We start from the raw sequence: 22,409 nt of genomic DNA, 5'->3' as shown, positions 1-22,409 counted from the left end.
TTAGTATTTGCTTTTATTTTTTTACTTTGATGCCTTTTAAAATTGGCATGTTTTTTGTTTCCTTCTTGATAAAAAAATGTGTGTATGCGTGTATGTATATATAAATATATATATTTGTGTTTTTTTAAATCATAATAACCAAGTGAAACCAAGCCATACTGTTTTTGAGCCAATTAAGAAAATTACAATGTTTACAGTGTAGCATTTCACGACGGTGAAGACTCATGAAATGACTCGCTGTATTCTAGACTACTAAAAGAAAACCACTTTCAAGGAATTGTGACGGATGTTTTTATGTTGTCTGAGAAGAAAGAGACAAGGTAGTAAAAGAAAAAAGAGGGGAAAAGAAAGTAGTTTTGTATTAAAGTAAAAATATCTGGTTGTGCCAGAATGTGAAAGAAGGTAGGAAAAGTTCAACTTGAGGGTCTGTAGTAAGTTGTAGGTGGTGAAGGGGATGTGAATTTTATTTGCCTGGGTATATAAAGCCTGCAAATGAGGAAGCTGAAAAGAAACTGAGAATTGTGCTGAAAATTGGACCATAGTAGATCCACGTTGGTCAGAGTTATTCATAAGATGGAAAGAAGACTGATGAATCCCCACTGCTGGAATTCGAGTCTTCAAAGGGAGAGGGGGGGACTAAACCCCTATGTCATTGCAGATGCACAGTGGTAATGAGTTCAATGTTAACTATTCCGTGAAATACATTTGCCAGTGGAAATTAAAATTAGAAGCTATGACTGTAAATAGGTCAATCAAATGATTTCTCTGTATAAATGAATTATACAATTAAAAAAGCACACACATAATCACCCTAAAGGTTTCTTGCCTGGTGGATCTTTTGAGAGCCTCACTGGGGCTTGGTGGGAAGGTATTCATCAACAAACCTTACAAAAATTACAAACATCACAACTAATTAAACCTTTGATGAAATTCATTGTTGGTTAGCGCCAGTGAATCTAGTGTAATCTTTTAAGGACTCGGTGTAATCAGAAATATCAGTTTTGTTTAAGTCATCTTCCCTCTTGCTGTTTTCTTTCTCAATCCTAAAATGTTCTCTCTTTTTTTTCCTTTTTGACAGTTTTCAAGTCTGAGCACTCAGCATCTTATGCTTTGTGGATATCTTAGTAGCACACTTTGTTTCCTCTACCTGTATACTTTTTTCCTGCCACACAAGCATAGACACAACACTCCATGTGAACTGAAGCAGTGAAAAAGCACGTGCAATCCCCCATTACCCATTAGTTTGCTTTCTATGGCCCAAAAATATAAATGGAAAATTCTAGAAGTAAATATTTTGTGACTTATTTAAATTTTCCATTCTTTTGAGTAGCATGACAAAACATCATACTGACCTACTCTAAATCCTTTTGGATATGACTCACCACTGTCCAGAGTTTCTGTGCTGTACATATTACCCACCCAGTTGTCATAAAGCAGCCATCTTGGTTGTCAAATGGACTGTAATGGCATCACTGCTTGTGTTCAAGTGAGCCTTACTTTATTGAATAATGGTCCCAAAAAAACAGTGACATAAAAGAGGCATCAATCACAAATCGGCAGAATAGCAATGTTGCAGGGCTTCTAGGCAATAAGAGACAGGGTTAGGTACTATCCATACGTTTTCAGGCATTTACTGGAAGTCAGAACTCATCACCTGTGCCTAAGGAGGGAATTGCTAGAAAGCTTCCGGATCTCCAGGGTTAGTACCTCCATTCAACCTGACAATTTCCAAGGTCAGTTGGTGTCAGTTCTGTTGTACAAACAAAGTAAGACCACACTAGCTAGATTTAAAGGATTCCTATAGAATTCTGATATCTCAATGGCTATTGTCTGGGGCAAGTGTAAGGATTTCTGCTTCCTTCTTTCATGGAACAAGGCAAGCAGGAGTAGATCCACCCATTCAGATCTAGAAACCCACATGGAGTGCTGAGTCTGATTCTCTCTTTGCCAACTAGATGAGGAGTTTTACAACCACTCTTGTTTCATTCTTGTTCCCTTCCACTTTTTCTGCCACATCAATTGCAAGGACATATTAGACATCATTTTTAAGTAGTTGTACCAAGGAATTTCCATCCAGCAAGGCAGTTTACGAAAGCAGGGCATCTTGGTCAATGTTGCCCCTTCCAACATTCTCACCGCCCCTCCCACCCTTCCTTCTCTTTTTAGGTTGTAAGTACATTATGGGTAATTAACTACATTTCTTTTTGGACGATAGACACCAATCATATTTGAGGATTGAGCCTACACACATACTACTACTACTGAGCTATACCCTCAACTGAATTTTACCCAGAAATCATCATGCCTAAAAGAACTCATTACAATAACTACTTCCAGGTATATTCTCAATGCTGGGGCTAGTTCAGGAGCTACCCCGGAGTGGCAGCTCTAGGGGAAAGAGTATGTGGTGAAGAGCCTGGTGCAGCTGGGATGGCTGGCTGGGCAGGGCATCATTATACATTCATCAAAACCCAATGGAATGGCCAACACCAGCTACATGAAGTGCTTTGTATTTGGATAGAGTAGAGAGGGAGTTGGTTGGAGAAAGAGACCATTATTAACAAGAGGGAAAACTAGCAGAAGCTCCATTTGGACACGAAGGAAGGCAGGCTGGGTAGAGGTGTAAAGTCTGCAGGATGCAGAGGGGAAAGGGAGCCAGCAGCAGAACCATGGGCCCCAAATCACAGAAGGTAGAGTTGGGTCTCTGCCAGCAGTTCCTGACCACGTTGGTTGACTGATAGGGAATGACACCAGGCTCTAGCCAAGACTAAGGGGGGAAAGACTTCCTGAAACCTGAAGCCTGGCATTTCCAGAGAAGCAAGGGCAAAAGATGGATTTCAGCCAAACCATTGCTATCTGGGGTAGGAAAACTAGTTCCCATAGATGAAAGGTGAACTGAAAGGTCCAGTAACCTTTAAAAGCCTCTTAGGTCAACAGTGAAAGCCACAGAGGTCAGATGTGTCATTCTTAGAAATGGCTTAATCTAGAGTGGATGCTGGGGAGGAATTTGTTATTCTAATTCACTCTTGATGCTTCTCCAATCCATTTGTCACTCTCTTTCATTTCAGAGTGAGGGAGCACCATCATCCAGCTGCCCTGCCTTAGGGCAGGATGGGGCAGACATGCAGAGTGATCCCCTCCACTAAGTATCCATACGAGGCAATAGAGTTGCAGCTTTAAACACTAGCCTCTTCCTGTAGGTCTCCCGGATCTGAAGCATCAGAAACACAAGCAGAGAAGAAAATAGTCCATAGAATCTACCATGCCTCTATCTCCAGTGGTCTACTCATTCCAAAGTTAGTGTTAACTAGCTCTAATCTCCCAGTAGCATATGACTTCTCCAGAACATTCTCCTTGTAATCTCCCCTTTCTCCACCCCCCCTCCTTTGGGCCCTTCTCATGAAATATATGTTCTTTGGAACCTAAACTCTTAAATTCATATGTTGAAATTGGTCAATGTAGCATCATCAAGGAGAACCTTCACAAGCTGAATCAGTCCTTACAAAAGAGCTTGAAGGAGTGGATTTTTCTCTTCTGTCCCTTGTGCCATTCAAGACATAGCATTTCTCCCAGAGGACAAAGGAACAAGGCTACCATCTTGGAAAGAAAGAAGACCCCTCCTCAGACATTGGATCTACCAGTACCTTAACTTCAGATTTGCCAGCCTTCGAAGTATAAGAAATAAATGTCTGTCATTTTTTAAATTATCCCCGCCTCAGTATTTTGTTATAGCAGCACAAATGGGCTGAGACAAGTGAATGATTTAACCGTGGGATGTCCAGACAATGGAATATTATTCAGCACTAAACAGAAATGAGCCATCATGACACAGAATGACATGGTGGAACATTAAAGGACTGACAGAAGCCAACTTGGAAAGGCTCTCTACTGCACAATTCTAATTATGGGACATTCCAGAAAAGAAAAAATTATGTTAAGAAGAAGAAAGATTGTCAGGGTTTTGAAGAGGGAGGAAGCAGGCAGAGGACATGAGATGTATAGGGGAGTGAAAATATTGTTGAATGATTCAGGAGCAATAGTGGGTTGATTATTACAAGTCATTATGCACTCATCAAAACCCAGACAATGTCCAATGTCTGACACCAAGAGTTCACAGATGCCTCTGTGAACCTCTGTGAACCTCAGTGATGGCTCAGAAGTCCATCAGCTAGCACAGAGGTAGCACTGTGATGTAGGCCTCTGGTACTATGGCGTTGTACATCTAATGGGGATGGGAGCATATGAGGGGATCTGGACTTAGGAGTGCCCAGTTGAACAGTGAACATAAAATCTTTTTTTTCAAAGTCTATTTCTGAAAGAGAAATTTCCCAGAGCCAGAAAAATAGATATGCCATTGGTATACACCCTTCAAGTCATATCCATACCGACAGAATTGAAACATTCTATCAAGTCATCTGGGCAGCACTGTGGCCAGATCCATCCATCTGGAAGTCATGGCTGTGGTCCTCACTCTCAAACCATGTCTATCTACAGGGTCTCCAAGTCCAGAGAATCAGGAGCCCCACAGGAGCTGCGCCCCCCCCCCACCTCCAGCTGAGCAAACCTCTCACTGAGCACAAGTGGACCATGGCAGGATTCCTAAGTCAGTCTCAAGAGCAGCCCCTGCATCTAGGCCAGGAAAGGGCTCATAGACCCCGTGGAGACTGTGAAGGTTAAGTGGGCTCTGTTCTAGCTAACCTGGGGTGAGCAGCCGCCCACTGCCTTTGCATCTCCCCTTCTCTCCCCTGCCTTGTGGTAGGAAAGGAAACCAGGCTTTCTTCTCTCCACCATCCTCTGGAGGCCTAGAGAAGCAGCCCCATCCCTCATCCCCAGAAGGGTAGGGTGATGAGATCAGGCTGCTTGTCTTGGGTGGATTGCATTTCTCTTCCCCTGCAGGCCCTTCTCTCCAACATTCAAACCTCAACTATCAGTTGAGCGTGACTTGAGAGGTTGGCATCGGGCCTCCCTCCAGGCCTGGGAACTGCTGCAGGGCTGGAAGAGAACATGTTATCTGACATCACTTAACCTGTGCCAACTGGGAACAGCCCTGCCCAGCCCCACCCGTCTCCCCCAGGCTCAGACCTGTACAGGTCTCTCTATCCCTGAAGATTTCCAGATGGAAACTAAGCTCTCCACCCTACAGTCCAGAGAAACTCCTCTAAGATTCTGTGGAGGGCAAGGGAAGGGAGGGAAAGGAAGAAACCAGGAGGAACCTTTAGGGCCAGGGAGCAGGAGAGGCCAGGCACACTAGGCTGACTGGAGATGAAGGAGAAGGAGGCATCCAGGCAGATCACAGCCTCCACTCTGCCTCTCCTGTTCTCTCTCATGTCTCAAGTGCGCAGGGTACGTTTCTCTCTATGAAGACAGGAGGCGGGGATTAACAGGATCTCTGTCTCCAAGGAATGTATATAATCCAAGACCTCCATGAAGCAGACCACAGGGTAAACCTTGAACAGGCTGGCAAAACGACATGTACAAATGAGTGCCCGGCATGTAAGTTTTCTAATCATATCAAGGTTTGTATATTTGCATTTTCCAGGTGGCAGATAGCACTGAGAACTCACAAGTGGCCTTTAACTGCAGATCTAGGGAAGATTATGAGACCCACATGTTCCTTTTCAGACATCCACCGATCCCAGGAGGTAAAGGCCTCTTCCAAAACAAAGGAAAATGACACATCAGTCTATAAATACACACTCGTGCACACCCTATCAGATCACAAGGGGGCAGGGATCCCAAAAAGCCATGAAATTACATTTGCCTCCAGCAAAGGAATATGAGACAAACTTTTCCACCAATGGAAACTATTTCTGTTGTTCTCCGCTCTCGCTCCCTCTGCCTGGGTAAACTCCCACTCATTCCTCAACGCTCAACGGAGCCTCAGCTTTTAGAGGCAGCCTGTCCTGAGTTCCCCACATCATTCCACTCACCTGTCCTTCACTCACCCTACCCAGGTGCTACCCCCTCTGATATACTGCCTTCTCCCCAGGTTGAGTATCATCTTCTCTATGGGTCTAAATGTTTATTGGTCTCTGCGTCTCTCAAATTGCCTGACGCAGAGGATTTGCAGCTGTAACTGCTTTGAATGAACCATAAAGACTTCATGATTTCAGCCCTGTGTTATTGCAAGTTCCTGGCAGAAGGAACCAGCTGCCCAGAGACCAAGAGCCTTGCAGATCTGAGAAGACTCTCTGGTAGCCAGCTTTCACCAGGGCTCCAAGGATCACACCCTTCTGGCATTCACATGATGGATTGAACTGATCCGTTAGAAGAAGACAGATAGAATGACATAGAAGTGACAAGGTATAGCTTCGGAGGTCAGGCCATACCTGGTATTGCCAACCCTTGCTATCCCTGTCTTTGCTTCTCTTACTCCATCATGCTGATTATCATGATGAACACAAGCTGCCCTATGAGGAGATGCATGTCTTGAAGAAACTGTCTTGAAGACAACCATCCCAACTTGCCCAATATGGGATGACATAGCTACTCTCACTAGCTTCTTGACTATAACTGTATGGAAGATTCTGGGATAGAACCTCTCAGCTAAGTTGCCTAAGAGAAATTATGAGCTAATGCACATTTGTTGCTGCTCTAAGCCACAGGGCCCTTAAGATTTCCAGTTAGTTAACAAAAAATGGAGTCAGGGCTGTGTTACAGCAACAATGACAGTCCCATAGGAAAGCCAGTACAACAGCAAATCACCAGGAGGTGGACCAAACCAGAAAGAAAAAACAAGAAGTAATTCCAGGAAGAGACATGGAGGCCTTGTTTTCTGAGGCTCAAAACAGAAAAGCAAGCCACATACGCATTCACTGGGCACTGTGGTCTGAGGCCCAAGTCGCGCACCCTGTGTTCCTAAATCCTATGTTCCAGTGGACACAGGCAAGTAGCCTGACCTGGAATGTGCCAGTCTTTCTCAATCTCTCTTCCTGATATACAAGGGAACAGACCTAAAAAGGAGTCCACTTGTCAGTGAGAATATGGGTCAAAAGCGACTTCAGAATGGGAACCAAGCCAGCTCCTGATGGAATGGCGCTCTTCTCCCTTCCCTCCTTCTTCTCTCCTCCTCTCCTTCTCTTCTTTCTTCCTCTATTTCTCTCCCACTCCAAGTGTTTCTTTTTTTAAATTTTTATTTATTTTTTATTGTGAAAATACTGTACAGAGGGGCAAGATAATGAGCACACTTCTTATCAAGCATTGTAGCCTCCTCCTTTGTTTCCCCTTCCCATCCCTTCCCATCCTCCCCTCCAAGTGTTTCTTATCATCCCAATCTTCCAGGCATAGCAACGATGCCAGCCTTTCCTTAGCACACAAGTGGCAGCTAGCCATGTGGCCAAGAAAGGATGTCTGTCAGGGAGGCATTCATTCTGTTCATACATTCATTCATTCCATTCTACCTATTCTATTCTCTCAGATATCAGTTACCAGAGAGGAACTCCCTCGTGACTTAGCCATGTGTTTACTCTAGAAGTTAGAACTGAGCTTTCTTGGAAGTCGTTCAACAGCATAGCATCAAACTTATCGAAGGCCCTACTGGATATTGGCCTTGACTTGGAAGGCCCAACCTAAGTCAGTGACAAAGTTCAGACTAATCAGACAACTGGACCCCACTTCGGCCGGTGTCCACACCATGGCTCTGCCTGCCCAGATACCGTCCTCTTTCTGTAGTGAGGGGCCCAGGAGTTAGGTTAGGGTCATGCTGGCTGGGAGGAGCTTATGATCATTATTCTTCATCTTAATCAAGTTCTTATTACTGTATCATGAAAAAACATAGGCAGAGAGATCTTGTCACTAAAATCTGAAGTCAGGGTTGGAATGATGTGGCCTAAACTCAAATCTTGGCAGTTTTTAAATGTGCTTTGTGACACCTGGCGGTGTGGAGAGGAAGCTTCCACAGCTGAGGCCCTTACCCAAGGGACTGTGGGAGGAAGACACAGTCTACAGGTTAGAGGCTGTGGACAGACAACAAATGAGGGTTTCAAATAGGAGCCACAAACCGGAAGTCACAATGCCACGCACTCTGCTCGGAGTGGTGGCAATCAAGTTGTGCCTCCAAAAGGCCAGGAGTCTGTGGGGACGAATTTCTTTGGCTCCGTTCGATGATTCTCTTGGGAAAGGCCAGGGAGGCCAGCTCATTTCTCTGCTCCTGCTATAAATCTGATTTTAGGAACACTCTTAATGCCAATCCTTAACCACTTTTATTTTCTGTGAACCTCTGCACATTATTTGTTGCTTTGTGTGTGTGTGTGTGTGTGTGTGTGGGAGAGAGAGAGAGAGAGAGAGAGAGAGAGAGAGAGAGGAGAGAGCCTACAATGGTAAGTTGTAGAACCAAAAACAAAGGAAATTTATACCAACTTCAGCAAGGGTACTCAATGGCTCAAGCTACAATGTGAAAATGTATGGGGCTTGGAAGAATCTCAGCTAAGCGCCTCTTCTCCTGTACACTGACTTGTAATGCCCCCAAGGAGACGTGTTTGCCTTCATCAGACCACCAGGCTGACTAATTTTCATATCAGACCACAGGACCTTATAGCACAAAAACAACAGAAACGAGACCACACTACCTATCTTGAACAAGACAAGCAAGACTCCTTTATCGGGACTTCAACTCAAAGGCAGCCAACTCAATCCAAAAGGAAGTGGTGTTGACCAAAGGTGGCCACACTTGGTGCTTGAACAAAGGAACCAAGACATAGGCACTTGCTGATTTTCTAGAGTTGGTTGGCCGGGGAGGCGAGGAGGAGGCTAAAGTTTTGTAACTGTCCATTAGTCATAGTTTCAAAAGATGTTCTTGGGAGCAAACATCTTGGCCTTCTTTTGTACGGGCTCCTTGGAGATGCTGGATCTCTCTTGCATACACAGGCTTGCCTCATGATTGGTTCTGCATCTTACAATGAGGCTGAGGGACGATGGGTGCTTGTGTTTTAAGAAAGCACAAGAAACACATGTCAGCTCCAACCAACAGTAGGCCAAGGGAAGTCTGTATTAGAGTCTTGGATAGAACATTTGTCACATAGCCCATGTCTACACACAAGAGCTGAATAGAGTTCGGCTCAAAGTCATGGCAGTGGAAATGCCAAGTTCTTAACCCCATTTTACTCATCTAGCAGGTATCTATAGGTTCAAGTGAAGAATCCGTGCTTTGAATGTTTGTGAAGTCACCTAGGCAACCGTTACCATAAACCATAAATCAGAGGTGTTATCTCCAGCAAAGCTAGTGGGAAACTAATAAAGTATTGCTTAGCTGTGACCTCCATGATTAGTGATTTTTTTAAAAAGAAAGTTAGGTAGAGCAAGTGAATCCACAGGACTTATTTGGGCTTGTCTTTGGTGACAATTCATCCATGTCTTTATCATTTGTTTGGCTATCTCAAATCCTGCTAGTTTTAGCTTTTTGATCTTTGTGACCTGTTCTGGTGTTTTATGACAAAGCTCATAATAAAGGCTGAAGAAAACACATAGCATTGTTTTAATGGGTAATAAGTTAAGGGCTCAATGTTTATTTGACTTTTGGCCCCTTGTGACAGTCCTACCTGTCCTTTCTCCCTGGCCCCTGCTTCCTGATCTGGAGATAATCTCTCTGTCCCTAGAGATGTTGTTTCTACCGCAGAGGTAGACCCAAGTGGTCAGAGAATCCAGGAAACTCTGGTCTCCAAGGCTGACGCTTAAGTTGCTCCCTCATTTGTCTGTCCTTCAGGCCCCTCTGGGAGACCTCCCATGTCACTGGGGGTCCAGGCTCAGTGTTTTCAGACAGTAGTATCTCCTGGGTGGCTCTGTAATCCCTCACAGACGTTATCTGAAGCTCCCTGGGTGTCCCCTAAAACTTAGCAAAGTGTCACACCACCCTTCCCTAGACTGGGGGCGGGACTTCCACCAATCAAGTCTTTCAGCCGCCTCCCATCTCCTGATCCAGTGTCCTCAATCTTGGGCTTTGGGCACCCCAGAAATGCAATATGAAGAGAGAAGGATTGGGCCTGGAGACAATCACTCGCCCTCCTGTCCCTTCACAGGAGACCCTGTCTAGCTTTGTCATGTCTAACGGGACTTCCAGAGTTACTTAGTCCACGCCTCCTTGGTTTTAGAACCTACACAAGCTTACCAAGAGGACTGTTGAGATTTTCAGTCTCTTCTGGAGTTAAGCTGATCTTCAGGTCTAATTTCCCCACACCTCAAGGAAAAGTGCTCTCTCATTTTTCATACTTCAAGCTAAACAGTACCAAGCATTGTAAACATCCATGTTTCTCTGCCTTCCCTTGAGGTGTCTAAAAAAAAAAAACCCCAAATATATAGGTTACAGACAAAAAGGGCCCTCAGCAGAGTCCCCATGAGTAAAAACAGAAGTGATGAGGTCCTAAGAAACTTGTGTAAAGCACTGGAGAAATGAATCTAAAGCTATGGTGCTGTATCTTCAGAAAGTCCCACCTAGAGCTGAGACCAGACTTCTGCTTCTGTCTTACATCTTGACCTCTGGGGCTGGGGGAAGGGTCTGGAACAACTGTTTCTGTGTCTCAAGTGAGGGTACACTCTTCACCATCAGGAACCAAGGGAGGGTACCGTCTGTGGGATCAGAACCAGAGATGAGGGCTCCATGGCTTTGGGTCAACCCAAGTCTGTCTATGTATCTCTGCCCTCTTCTCTCTTGGGAAACTTTGGCCAAGCACAGCCCTCCTCAGCCTTGGTTTCTTTCTTAGTAAGACTACAAGTTGGAATTATATCAAATGTTGATTCATTGGAGCACCACCAACTCTGTTTTGCATTTTAAAATACATGTCTACCTGCTATTTTCTCATCTGTACTTCCAGTATTAAGTATATTTTAAATGAACCCTTTATCGCTGTAAGCAGTGGGGAACTGGCTTCCTTTTCGTAGAAAACAAAAGGGAACAGTACAAGAAACAAAACACACTGCAATCAAAATGTTACAAGGCTCTGCGTAGATTTTTTTTTTTTTGGTCTGGCAAAGAAGTTTAGCCTGCACCTTTTCTGTGTGTAAGTCTTAAAACTATCCCAGATGCCATCACAGGTACAGGATCTAAACTGAGGCAAATTCTGGATTTTGCTATCTCTGCCATCCTTTTCAGGGCTGCCATGTTGATTATTTTGATTATTGTCTGTGTGTGCCTTGCATTTCTTTCCTACCTGCTCTCTACACGTCCCTGAAATAATTATAACATACAAAAATACAATCCACTGCTCTCCATGTGCACGTTTTGTAAAAGGCCTTTTTCCTCCCTTTTCTATTTCCATAGCAGAAAAGAGACCAGCATTGTGTTTGGGCAGAGATAAAGGGCTGTGTTTGCAAAGTCCCTCCTGCTGGCCCTGATAGATATCATGGCGGTTCCTGACAGGAAATCGCTTTGTGCCTCATGGAAAACCTGGAGAAGGAAGCAGAACAGCCCCAATGGAGGTGGTCAGCCTCCGCCCAAAGTCCCGTAGTGAAAAAAATTCCATCATTTCAGGACAGGGTCCTGAAGCCCACAGAGGCAAGAGTCACACATATTGCCAGGAACGGCCAGCCTGTAAGGAAACACACATATGGTTGCCTCCTACTGGGTCCTTGGTGCCATGTTCATCTGGCCCCAAGTGGTTTTAACTTCTATCCCTGATAAAGACTCTGGAGAAGGAGCGATCAGTCTCTATTTTTTTCTAAAATGAGCAAACCATGGCTGAGGTGGGGTGGGGGGGAGTCTCTCTGCCCTAAAAGCTAACTGGACTCAAAACAAACAGAAACATCTTGACCCTCTTCTCATATTCTGTCACTTTTTCTGCACCTCCCAGTTCTTTCAAAGGTAGCACCAAGACAGGTCCTGTGATCTCTTGTGACAGAGCCTCGGCTTCCTTCTCTATCTTCCCATCCCCACTAGTGTCTTCTAGAAATCAGACAGCTGAGACTTCTGAGACCCCTGAGTGTGCTAATGAGCCTGGCCCTCTTCAGAGGCCTCACAAGTCACCCTCAGGAGCGTCCTCCCCTGCTGATGTGGAGCAGCGCCTCTCGTCCTGTCTCCTCTGTCCTGAAGGGCCCCTCCCCCTAGCCCTTGCCTGAGACAGTTACCTAGCTATGCAAAGCACCAAATCTAAGCCTGGGGCAGGCAGATCGTGAACCAAGGTCCAGACGGACTCTGTGTGCTGAGATGGGGATCAAGTAGAAAGCAGGAGGCCCAGCCTCAAGATTTTATCTTACTTAAAAGCAGGAAGTGACTAGATGTGGTAATGAGCAACTGTAATCCCAGCACCGGAGTGGCTGAAGCAGATCTCAAGCTTCAGATGAGGTTAGGCGATAGAGTAGTTCAAAGCTTGAGCTACCTAGAGACTGTCACAAAAAAAAAGTAAACTTGATTATTTCCAGAATCTTTTTTTTTTTTTTTTTTTTTACTTACAGGGCTTTACCATTAGTTATCTCTGTGGCCCAGGAAATATTTCCTCCTAGCTGGAGGGACCTTTGAGAACATCAGTTCCAACAGCTCCCAACTCTTTCCCTACCAAGGACTCCTTCCATTCCCTAAAATAAAAGCTTTTATTTTTATTTTGGTTTTGGTACCAATCCTGGAGCTTGAACTCAGGGCCCGAGAGCTGCCTGTAAGGCAGCTCAAGGCTAGTGCGCCACCATTTGAGCCACAAGTCTACTTCCAACTTTTTGGTAGTTAATTGGAGATAAGAGTCACTGGAGGGCTGGGAATGTGGCTTAGTGGTAGAGTGCTTGCCCAGAATTCCTGAAGCTCTGGGTTGGATTCCTAGTACCACATACACAGAAAAAGCCGGAAGTAGTGTTGTGTCCCAAGTGGTAGAGTCCTAGGATTGAGCTGAAGAGCTGAGGGACAGCACACAGGCCCAGAAGCAAGCCAACAAAAAAAAAAGTCTCACTGGCTTTCCTGCCCAACTGGCTTTGAAACACAATCCTCAGATTTCAGCCTCCTGAGTAGTTAGGATTACAACATGAGCTATCAGCACGCAGCTTAAAAATCGTTTTTGCCAAACAAACCATAATGATATGTAATGATTCATTGGCTTTCTTTCTTTAGATTCATTAAGAACATGAGAGAGAGGAACTCATCAGAGTCCTGAGCAATGCTGAGAAAACGCACTGACATTTTTCACCCTCTTTTCAGTAGTTTCTTAGGACAATGTAAGCAAATACCACAAGTCAAGTGGCTGCAATCCTGCCACAGTTCAGGAAGCCAGAAGTCTGAAGTCAAGCTGTCTACAGGGTTGCTTCCTACCAGAGGTTCTGAGGGTGAATGTATCCCAGGCTCCCTTCCTGACTTTGGGGGGTTTATAGAAATCCCTGCAGGTCCCTTAATTTGGAACACCATCCCAATCTCTGCCTCCTTCTTCATGTGGTCTCTTCTCTGTCTCTAGGTCTATTTTCTCTTCTCCTCTCCTCTTTTTTCTTTCTCCTCTCCCTTTTTTTTGCCTCCCCTCCCCCTTCTCAGGACAGCAAACATTCAATTCAGGGCCCACCCTACCTCCAGAGCAGTCTAATGCCACAGTCCTTTGCTTAATGACATCTATCAGGAGTCTATTTCTTAGTAAGATCATTCACTGACATTCACAGGGACTAGGGGTTAAGACACAAGGTATTTGGGGAAGGACTCCATTCAATCCAGTACATGGTTTTACTGTTAAGTTCCACATGAATGAAGGCTGAATCTGTCCTGATCTCCATGATAACATGAGCTCCTTGGCAATTGGCATTCCAAAACAGTTACCAACTGAATATATGAATTCTAATAGGAGACAAAGATGTTTGATTATTTTTCTCCTTCTGTTTGGGTGAGATAAGGTTCTGTCGTACTTCCCGCTGTGGTTTGTCCTTCAAAGTTCACGGGCTAGAAGCTTGCTCCCATGCAATGGTACCAATAGGAACTTTAAGAAGTGAGGTCTAACCAGGTACCAGTGGCTCATGTCTGTAATACTAATCAGGAGGCTGCGATTTGAGGATCGCTGTTCAAAGCCAGCCTAGGAAGGAAAGTCTACAAGACTCTTATCTCCAATTACCCTCCAGAAAACCGAAAGTGGCTCAAAGTGGTAGAGTACTAACCTTGAGCACAAAAAGCTGAGTAATTTATAAGGAACAGAGGTTTCTTTTGGTTTATGGATCTGGAAGCTGAAAAGCTCAAGGCCAGGCAGCTGCATCTAGTGAGGGCTTCATGCTGCCTGACAACATGGCAAATGGCCCCACAGGAAAGTAGCCAGTGGCACCTAAAGAAAGGATGGCCTTGCTTTACCACTCCCTCAGTAGCTAATCCAAGTCATCAAAGTGGGTGTAAATCTTCTGTGGGCATGGGACCCCCGTGTCCTACTCACTTTCTGCTAGATCCCACTTCTTTGTTTTATTTTATTTTATTTTGTCCATCATGGAGCTTGAACTCTGGACCTTGGACTTTTCAGCCTTTACATCCATAAACCAAAATAGACCTCTGTTCCTTAAAAATTACCCAGTGTCTGGTATTTTACTATAGCAACACAAAATGAACCAAGGTACCCCCTAAAATATGGTGGATATGTGTTTCTTTGGGAAGCTGTTGGGTTTTTTTTTCAAGGTTGGTTTTTTAAGGGTTGTTTTTTAAAAAGTTCCTCAGAATAAATAACATTCCTGGCATCCACTCCGTCTGCATGAAGAACAGAGGAATGCTGAGGCACAGGAGTAGGACTGGCATCTTTTACTTCACATGGACCAGGAAACGTCCATGGGCAACTTCAGGAGAGCTTAGCCATACAATATGCACAGCTTGTTCCTGATGATAACTTCAGTAACAGGTCATGTAATACTGTACATATGCCCTTGGCTTTTGCTTATTTGTTCCCAAACTTTTCATCCAGTTCTTGGAAATGTTTGCAGCTGGATATCTTTGCCTTATACAAGTTTAGTTGGAATGCATCAGGTCCTGAGTGATTGGGACAAGAAACTCCCAAAGTGAAGTCATTTGGTGACCCCTCATCCCATCCCAACATCCATCCACCAGTCTCCTTTCACTTCTGTTGCCTTTCTGTCCATAGCAGATTGGACCCTTGATATAACAAGGTCAGGCCAGGCTGCAGGTCTTGGGGGTTGGCAGGGGTGCACTGAGGAGGTGGGGGAGTGAACCAAGATTCTCAGTTGGCACACTGAGAGGGAGGTGCTGTGAAAGAAATAGCCAAATCATGAAGCATCGTGATCAAAACAATAGCTAAAACCATCTCATACAAATTGGGAACACAGGGTTCCTCTTGTAACTATTGGGCTGATCGTCCCTGTTCTCTGCCTCTCGGTGGGTCCGTCACTGATCACACAGCAGGTCTTCTTTGTCCTCTCTGTCTGAACAGACTCTGGTTCAGAAGCAAAGAATCTGGGAATGAACATAAAGAATACCTCTATGTTAGTGGTTCATGATAGTAAAATAGACACTGGTGCTGGGGTAAATTGAGTGTACAAGACAATGACACCGATCAGCAGTCCTGTGCTAGTGGGCGTAGGGGAAGGGGGCAGGTAAAAAGAGCAGCTCAAGCCAAGAGCCTGCGGCAGGCTGAAGGACCACCTACACGCCTGCCTCCCCCAGGTCCCCCTCTTTCCCAGCCAGCTGGCTGCCTTCTCTCCATATCTCTGGCATCTCCCACACAAGACCAACACCAAAGGGTGTGGCTGAGCTCCTGAGTGTGAACTCACCCTGATAATCACATTGGAAAGAATGTACATCATTCACTAGCCCTCCAGACACCTTTAAGAAGAGAAATTTCAGAGTAGAATCCCAGTGACCTTGAAGAAAGAGCATTAGGTGACATTCAGGCAGCCTGCACCCTCATCCTTGGGCCTGAGGATGGATGCCCTCCTCAAAGGCCCTTCTCAAAGTCAGTTTCTCTGAGAGGCTGATTAGAAATGGGGTGCTCTGCAGTTTTGGATCCCCAAACTCTCTCCTGAGCCCATAATACTCAACATTCAATAAGCCCCCTGAGATCTGGCTAAAGTGTCAGGCAGCCTGAATCTGCCAAACATGGTTTTGGCCTGGTTGGTCATACAGCCACTACATACAGTGGCTCCCAGCAACATGGTGCCTCTCTGGCTCCCGTAGTTTCCCCTTGAGCTCCTCTATGTACTGTTCTTCCTGACGAATCACCAAGGTCTCACACCCTTCCTGGCAGATGATTGGGTGGTTGTGATTCTCTGCTGAGGATAGAAAAGGAAAAGAGACCAGAGAGGAAGGATAGAGAGGAGGGCTGGGGGCAGACAGGGAGCTCCTTTCTCTCCTGGGGCTCAACTCTCAGGATGGTTGTTTTCTGTATGTATGAGAGAAGACCTTATCACCTCTTCCTCCCTATTTCCCTACATTTGCAGAAGCCTGGAGTATCTCCAGAGGAATTTCCCATCCTCTACTAAGGATGTGGTTAGAGTAGGGGAGGGAGTAAAAGGTGGGGTTCAGACACTGTCTGGGGCAGCATGCTCTGGAGAGGCAGGAGGCCCCAGGCTTGCAGGGAGAAAGAAGGCAGGCTGGCTTACTGACCATTCCTGCTGACCAAATGCCTCTCCTGTGCTCTGCCTTTGGCCAGTACTGTCCAGGTTTCAGAGAAGTCCTGGGCTTGGCCCAAGGGGTTAGACACAGCATAGTGTGCCCTGTGGGAAAGGCTGAGCACTTGGATGAGAGATCACACAGTCTTTACCCAGTGTCTCCAAGATTCTGAGAAGTCAGATGGACTTTCACCATCGGACAAGGCAAGAGGCCAGATGCTCTGATGCTGGCTGCTGGGACAGCCACAACCACCAGCAAAGCCTGACCTGATCCACAGCAGGAGCAAGGGCAAGACTGAGCCTGGCAGAGGCCAGGTGTTCACGCTGTCTCCTCCCCAACTCTGATTCCTCCACAGCTATTCACAGCCAGAAATGACTCCATCAGGGCCCTGGCAATCTCTCTGCCATTCACCCCCAGCCTCCTCTGCTCTCTGCCTCCACCCTCCTCTCAATCTTCATCAGCTCAGGCTCAGGTGAGCAAATTCGCCTCCACAGGTTTTCTGCCACACCTCACTTCCCACACATCATCTTCTTAAAGCAGAAAGCTCTGACCATATACCTCCTCTGATGAAAAACCTTATTTGGTAGTAAAGCACCAGCAGCTCATGCCTGTAATCCTAACTGCTCAGGAGGCTAGGATCTGAGGATTGCAGTTCAAAGCCAGCCTGGGCAGAGATATCAAAGAGACTCTTATCTCCAATTAACCAACAAAAAGGCAGAAGTAGAGCTGTGGCTCAAGTGATAGAGTGCTAGCCTTGAGCAAAAATGCTACGAGAGCAAGAGGCCCTGAGTTCAAGCCCCAGTACCAACACAAAACAAAACAAAATACCTTATCTGGAGTTGAGGATGTAACTCAGTCGTAGAGTGCTCGGAAATAGCATTTGGGAATCCTGGGTTCCATCTCCAAAACCAAAAGAAAAGAAATGAAAAAGGACAACAAGAAAGCCAATCAAATAAAAACTTTGCATTTGAGCTTCTAGAGAAAAGAGAGTCAGTTCACTTAATAATGGTGGAAGTTAGGTAGAACGGTGGCACTGCTCTGGGGCTATTGTTCTTCTCAGTTTCTCTAGCTCACTCCTTTATCACAAAATGGAGGCAGACTCTACTCCCACCCCCATTTCAGAGCTGAGAAACTCATAAGCACAAAAGCATTGCTGACCTGCACAGCTGGACAATGGCTTTTCCAGGACTTGAATTCCAAACTTTTCAATTTCTTTTTGTTTATGGTGTGGTGCTAATTCCGTAATCAACTACTATCTCATCTCCCAGAAAAGGCACTTGTCTCTATTCACATGGGGTCTCTGCCAAGAATGTCCTCCACAAGCTGAAGGCATCCCCCATCTCCAGTGCCAAACTTAGCTCCAGAGCTACCTCCTCCAAATTTCTGCACCTTGCTAAGCACTCTCCAATCCCTGAACTGCAGAAAAAGGCACCTGCCAGCCCCTGAGCTCGGTCATTTGTAGCTACGGCGCCTCTCCTCTCCCTCAGAGGGCAGAGGCTGATGGCACTTCTTTTGAGCCCTCATAGACACACAGTAGCTGGAACCCCTAAGAACACATTTGCAGAATGACTGAATGAATATTACCAACATGTGTTGCCACTCAGTCATGACCACAAGGATCTGGGTGCAGGAAACTGTGGCTCTTCAAGAGCACTGAGATTTGATGTCCATCTAGGCCATAGCTCAACCTAGCAATACAATGGGAGCTCTGGGATCATTGGAGTCCCAGGCACCCAGTATCACCAGGTGATGAGTGGGCATCAGCTGCCAGGCCACAGGCAAGCACTACCCACTTCGACTGGACCAACCAACAGACCTCCCACCATGGAAATCTGTGACTCCGAACACTTGTCCCTTGGTTTCTTCCCTTCTTTGCCAACCAATGTCCCCAGAGGCACGGAGCAGCTCTTGAGTGTGGGCATGCCTGGGTAATCATAGTTTCCGAGGACAAGTTAGAGCAGAAGTTCCTAATCTTGGCTTCTCAATCTTGGCCGCATAAGCACCTGGAGAGCTTAAAAAGGACTGGCCCCTCCTCACACTGGGGGTGGGGGGAGAGGGGGTGAAGGGAGAGGATCAGACAGGAGCACAAGCTCACAGCGGCATTTTCCCAAAGCTCCTGGGGGTGCTTTCAATGGTTTCAGCTAGGGTTGAGATTCACTAGCTGCTAGCAAAATGTGAGGGACTAGCTGGCAGACACCAACCTCTAGTGGCAGGAGAGGAGGCACCTGCAGTTGAACCTCAGATGTGCACAGCCCAAGGAGAGTAAACAACGCACACAAGCAAGAAGCAGCCTGCAAAAGGCGGCCTTTGGGCCCTTGCCCAGATTTTAGTCATGGCAGATTGAAGCCCAGGGTGGAGCCAAGTGAGAAGGGCTGTGGTCCGAGCAGGTGTTTGGGGTGGGAAGGGGGCCCAGAGGGGCGGGCGTGAAGGGGGAATCAAGACAGGTCCTGATTACACAGACAGGCTGGTAAGAGGTCACGTCTGCCCCCTACAGGGCAAATGACTTTAGTCCCAGTGTATTCTGGGTATGGCGGCCATGTTTCTGGTTGTCAAATTTGAAAGCTGGACTAAGTCTTGAGAGAAAATAGAACGGAATGTTTTATGCCAGTCTTGTTCCTAAGAATCTGGAACAGCTGACATTTCTTGGAAACGCTGCCTTAGCTGCCTGAGTTCTAGGTTGCAGTGGTATGCGTCACCACCTGTACCTAGCTGCTTGGTGGCTAACCCTTTCTCTATCCTACTGGGTCACATGTTGTTCAGTGTCTGAAGTCATCCTTAGGGCTGGAGATAATTAACACCTGTGAGGAGGGATGACTCTCCCCCACCCCCACTGCCTGCTTAATTGTGCTTATCCTGGAGGGTTTCCTTCTAAAACAAACATACTCCAGGAGTTGCAATCTGGTTCAAGCCTTGATGGGTTTTGAAGGAGAATGGGACTTGCTCACCAGGAATTCTGATCCAGGTGTACTCTGATAAGAACTATCCAAACAGTGAGGGACGTCATTCAATCACTCACTTGAAAAGGATGAGTAGAAGACAATGAGCCAAGCCACACAAGCCACACGGTCCAGAAGGCAGCCAGGAGGAAACATGACCAGGACATCCAAGAGGATTGGCCATGGGCCAGTGAGGGATGGATATAAATTTCAGGATTCAAATGATCCAGAGGGAAGCCCATGAAGACAATGTGTTGTTTGGGAGATAGCATTTGAAGCATCAAGACTATCTCGCCGGGGCTGGGAAGGTGGCTCAGTGGTAGAGTGCTTGCCTTGCATGCATGAGGCCCTGGGTTCGATTCCTCAGCACCACATAAGCAAAAAGAAAAAAGTCAGAAGTGGCGCTGTGACTCAAGTGGTAGAGCGCTAGCCTTGAGCTGAAGAGCTGAAGGATAGAGCCCAGGCCCAGAGTTCAGGCCCACAACTGGACCCCCCCCGCAAAAAAAAAGACTATCTCACCTCAAACAGCTTATTAATTGAAGGACTGGAAAGGGGAATTGTGCTTTAACTTAGTTTTGGTTCTGTTAAAGCTATTTTCAGCCAAGCCATTTGCAATAGGTTTATAGGTCAGTTCTGCTTAAGTAAATGTCAGTTTTATATGTGAGATTACTCTCCTGAACACTTATCACAGACCTAAAAACACATGTAACATACCCATTTGACTAAGCTAGTTAAAATAGCTGTGAATTAAGATTGGCACTACAGCAACAAACTAGACTTCAAACCTATTTGGAGAGAAAGATGTTCTATGTATACTTTATTAAAAATCCTTGATATTGGAGATGTGTGTACAATGGCTGAACCCTGAAATGAACTGGGTGATCTTCCCCCAAATCATAGCCTCAAAGTACAAAGTACAAAACCAACCAACCAACAAAACCCCAATGGACTTTAACTCTGTCAAATCGTGGTACAATGGGAAGGTGAATTGACTGCAAGTAGAGTAGTTCACTAAGCTCAAAGTAAAATTAGATGAAAATAAATATTTAAACAGTATAACTAAAGCTCCCAGGAAATATTCAAAACCTGTTAAGATAGCTCTTCCCATGTGAATCTCACTAAGTCCTCTTTGAGACAATGTCTCATGGTGTGACTCAGGCTAGCCTTGAACCCAGGACCCTCCTGTCTCAGTCTCCCACTCAGCTCAGTGTTAGGGTCCCCTTTGCTTTTTACTACTATTTTGATTATCTTCCCATTGTTGTACAAAGGAGTTTCCATTGCATGTATCAGTTTAGGAGTCCCATGCTTCTTGATTATCCCTCCCAACCCCACCCAGCCCCTCAGAAAGGGTTATTTTGCATGGTTTGTTTGGTGATGAATTGAGAAATAACAGGCAGCACTGGCATTGGCAGAACGAGTCTTGTGGCAAGTTGACGTTCAGAGAAGCGCCTTTCAGAGAATGGGTTTCCCTGCCTGACCCAAAGCCTCTTTGGCTCCATGGGGTGCTTCTTGTACCCTGTTTACTCTGCTAAATGTTCTGGACTTGGACCAGGAGCCTTGGGGAGCCTGAGCCAGAGAAGAGAGCCCACTGGTCTCCCTCTGGGGCCTACAACGTGATGTGGAGCCAATCCTGCGGCCATTTCTGTGCGTGTTCCATGGGGAACAGATGCCACCTGGATTTCTAGAAAAAACTTTGATCTGGTGAGTTCTGCCCATCCCTCCTCTCTCCTACTCACCCAGGAAACCACTGGAGCAGCTTCTAGGGGACCCTGCAGCACTGCTGGGGGGCAGGGTGGGGTGGGCGTGGGGCGGGGAAGGCAGTGTGTGATCTTCCTAAGTACTAGAATTCCAGATTCCATGTTCTTCTCAACACCTCACTCAGAGGCCCGGAGCAAATCGCTGCCCCTGGAGCAGTGTCTTCCCTGTGATACCGAGGTTTCTGTCACTTGGCCCTTTTGTGGTCCCATCACACACTGCCTTGCTTAAGAATAGGATCCTCAGTGATAAACATATGGCCCCAAGGGACCTGTGTCTAATATCCTGTCTTTCCAAACTGATGATGTTGCAGATGAAGGGTTATAGGACTCCCTCCTCAGGCCAAGTTTCTTAAAAGTAGAAATGGTCACTGGACCGGAAGCCTGTTCCCCTACTGGGCTCTCCCCCACACTATGGTCAGCTCAGAACGTCCAGCCCCAGCCTTCTTTGCAGGGACCATACCCAGCTCCGTCCCCTGCTTCCACTGCCCAAGTTCCAGCCCTGCTGCAGTCATTTGGCCTCCCTGATATTGGGTGAGCTTCATGGCTGGGGCAGGCTGGGCCTCTGGGAATCCAGACCAGCTCCTCAGAAATGACACGTGCTCTGATAGGGACAGAGACCCAGAAACTCAGTCTAGACATCCTGTCTTCTTCATCCACATCCCACTTCTTCTCTGTTATGGTTTAGGTTCTTAAACCCAATGCCTATAGGACAGAGGCTTTGTCAGCAGCCTTTGTTGCCACTGCAAAGTGGTAGAATCTTTAAGAGGTAGTGCCTAGTGGAAGGAAGGAAGTTAGACCATTGGGTACATGCCCTTAAAGGAAATATTGGAACCCTGGTTTCTTTTTTTTTCTTCTTTTTCCTCCTCTTCCTCCTCCTCTTCCTCGTCCTCATCTTCCTCTTCCTCTTCCTCCTCCTCCTTCTAATTCTTATTCTTATTCTTCTAGTCCAAATAAACCTTTCTTCCTTTCAAATTGACTATCTCAGTTAAGTTGATGATCTCTGGGACTGGAGGTGGAGCTCAGAGGTAGGGTGCCTGCCTAGCAAGTACAAGGCCTTGAATTCAAAACCCAGTACCACAGTGTCACTGAACTAAGGGACATGTCAAGAACACTCACTCACTCACTGCTGACACTGAATACCTACAATGTGGCAGGGACTACACAAGGCCACATGCAGGACTCCAGAAGCAGACAGCCATCTCAGGGACCTCTCATTGGAGCACCTCCAAAGGC

At 46.1% G+C, this 22,409-nt stretch overlaps 1 long non-coding RNA gene across 1 annotated transcript in view; it reads left to right on the top strand.

The window, feature by feature from the left end:
- Positions 1-9,012: 9,012 nt before the first annotated feature.
- Positions 9,013-22,409, top strand: part of LOC122113281 — a 21,493-nt gene continuing 8,096 nt past the window's right edge. Inside the window, exon 1 of the long non-coding RNA XR_006148407.1 lies at positions 9,013-9,025. This is a non-coding gene — a long non-coding RNA (uncharacterized LOC122113281). The remainder of the gene's footprint in view (positions 9,026-22,409) is intronic.

Source organism: Dipodomys spectabilis, unplaced genomic scaffold (assembly GCF_019054845.1).
Source record: "Dipodomys spectabilis isolate Male_0828 unplaced genomic scaffold, ASM1905484v1 ptg000096l, whole genome shotgun sequence".
NCBI lineage: Eukaryota > Metazoa > Chordata > Mammalia > Rodentia > Heteromyidae > Dipodomys > Dipodomys spectabilis.
The sequence above is the reverse complement of the archived record's forward strand: the minus strand, read 5'-3'. Positions and strand labels throughout refer to the sequence as shown.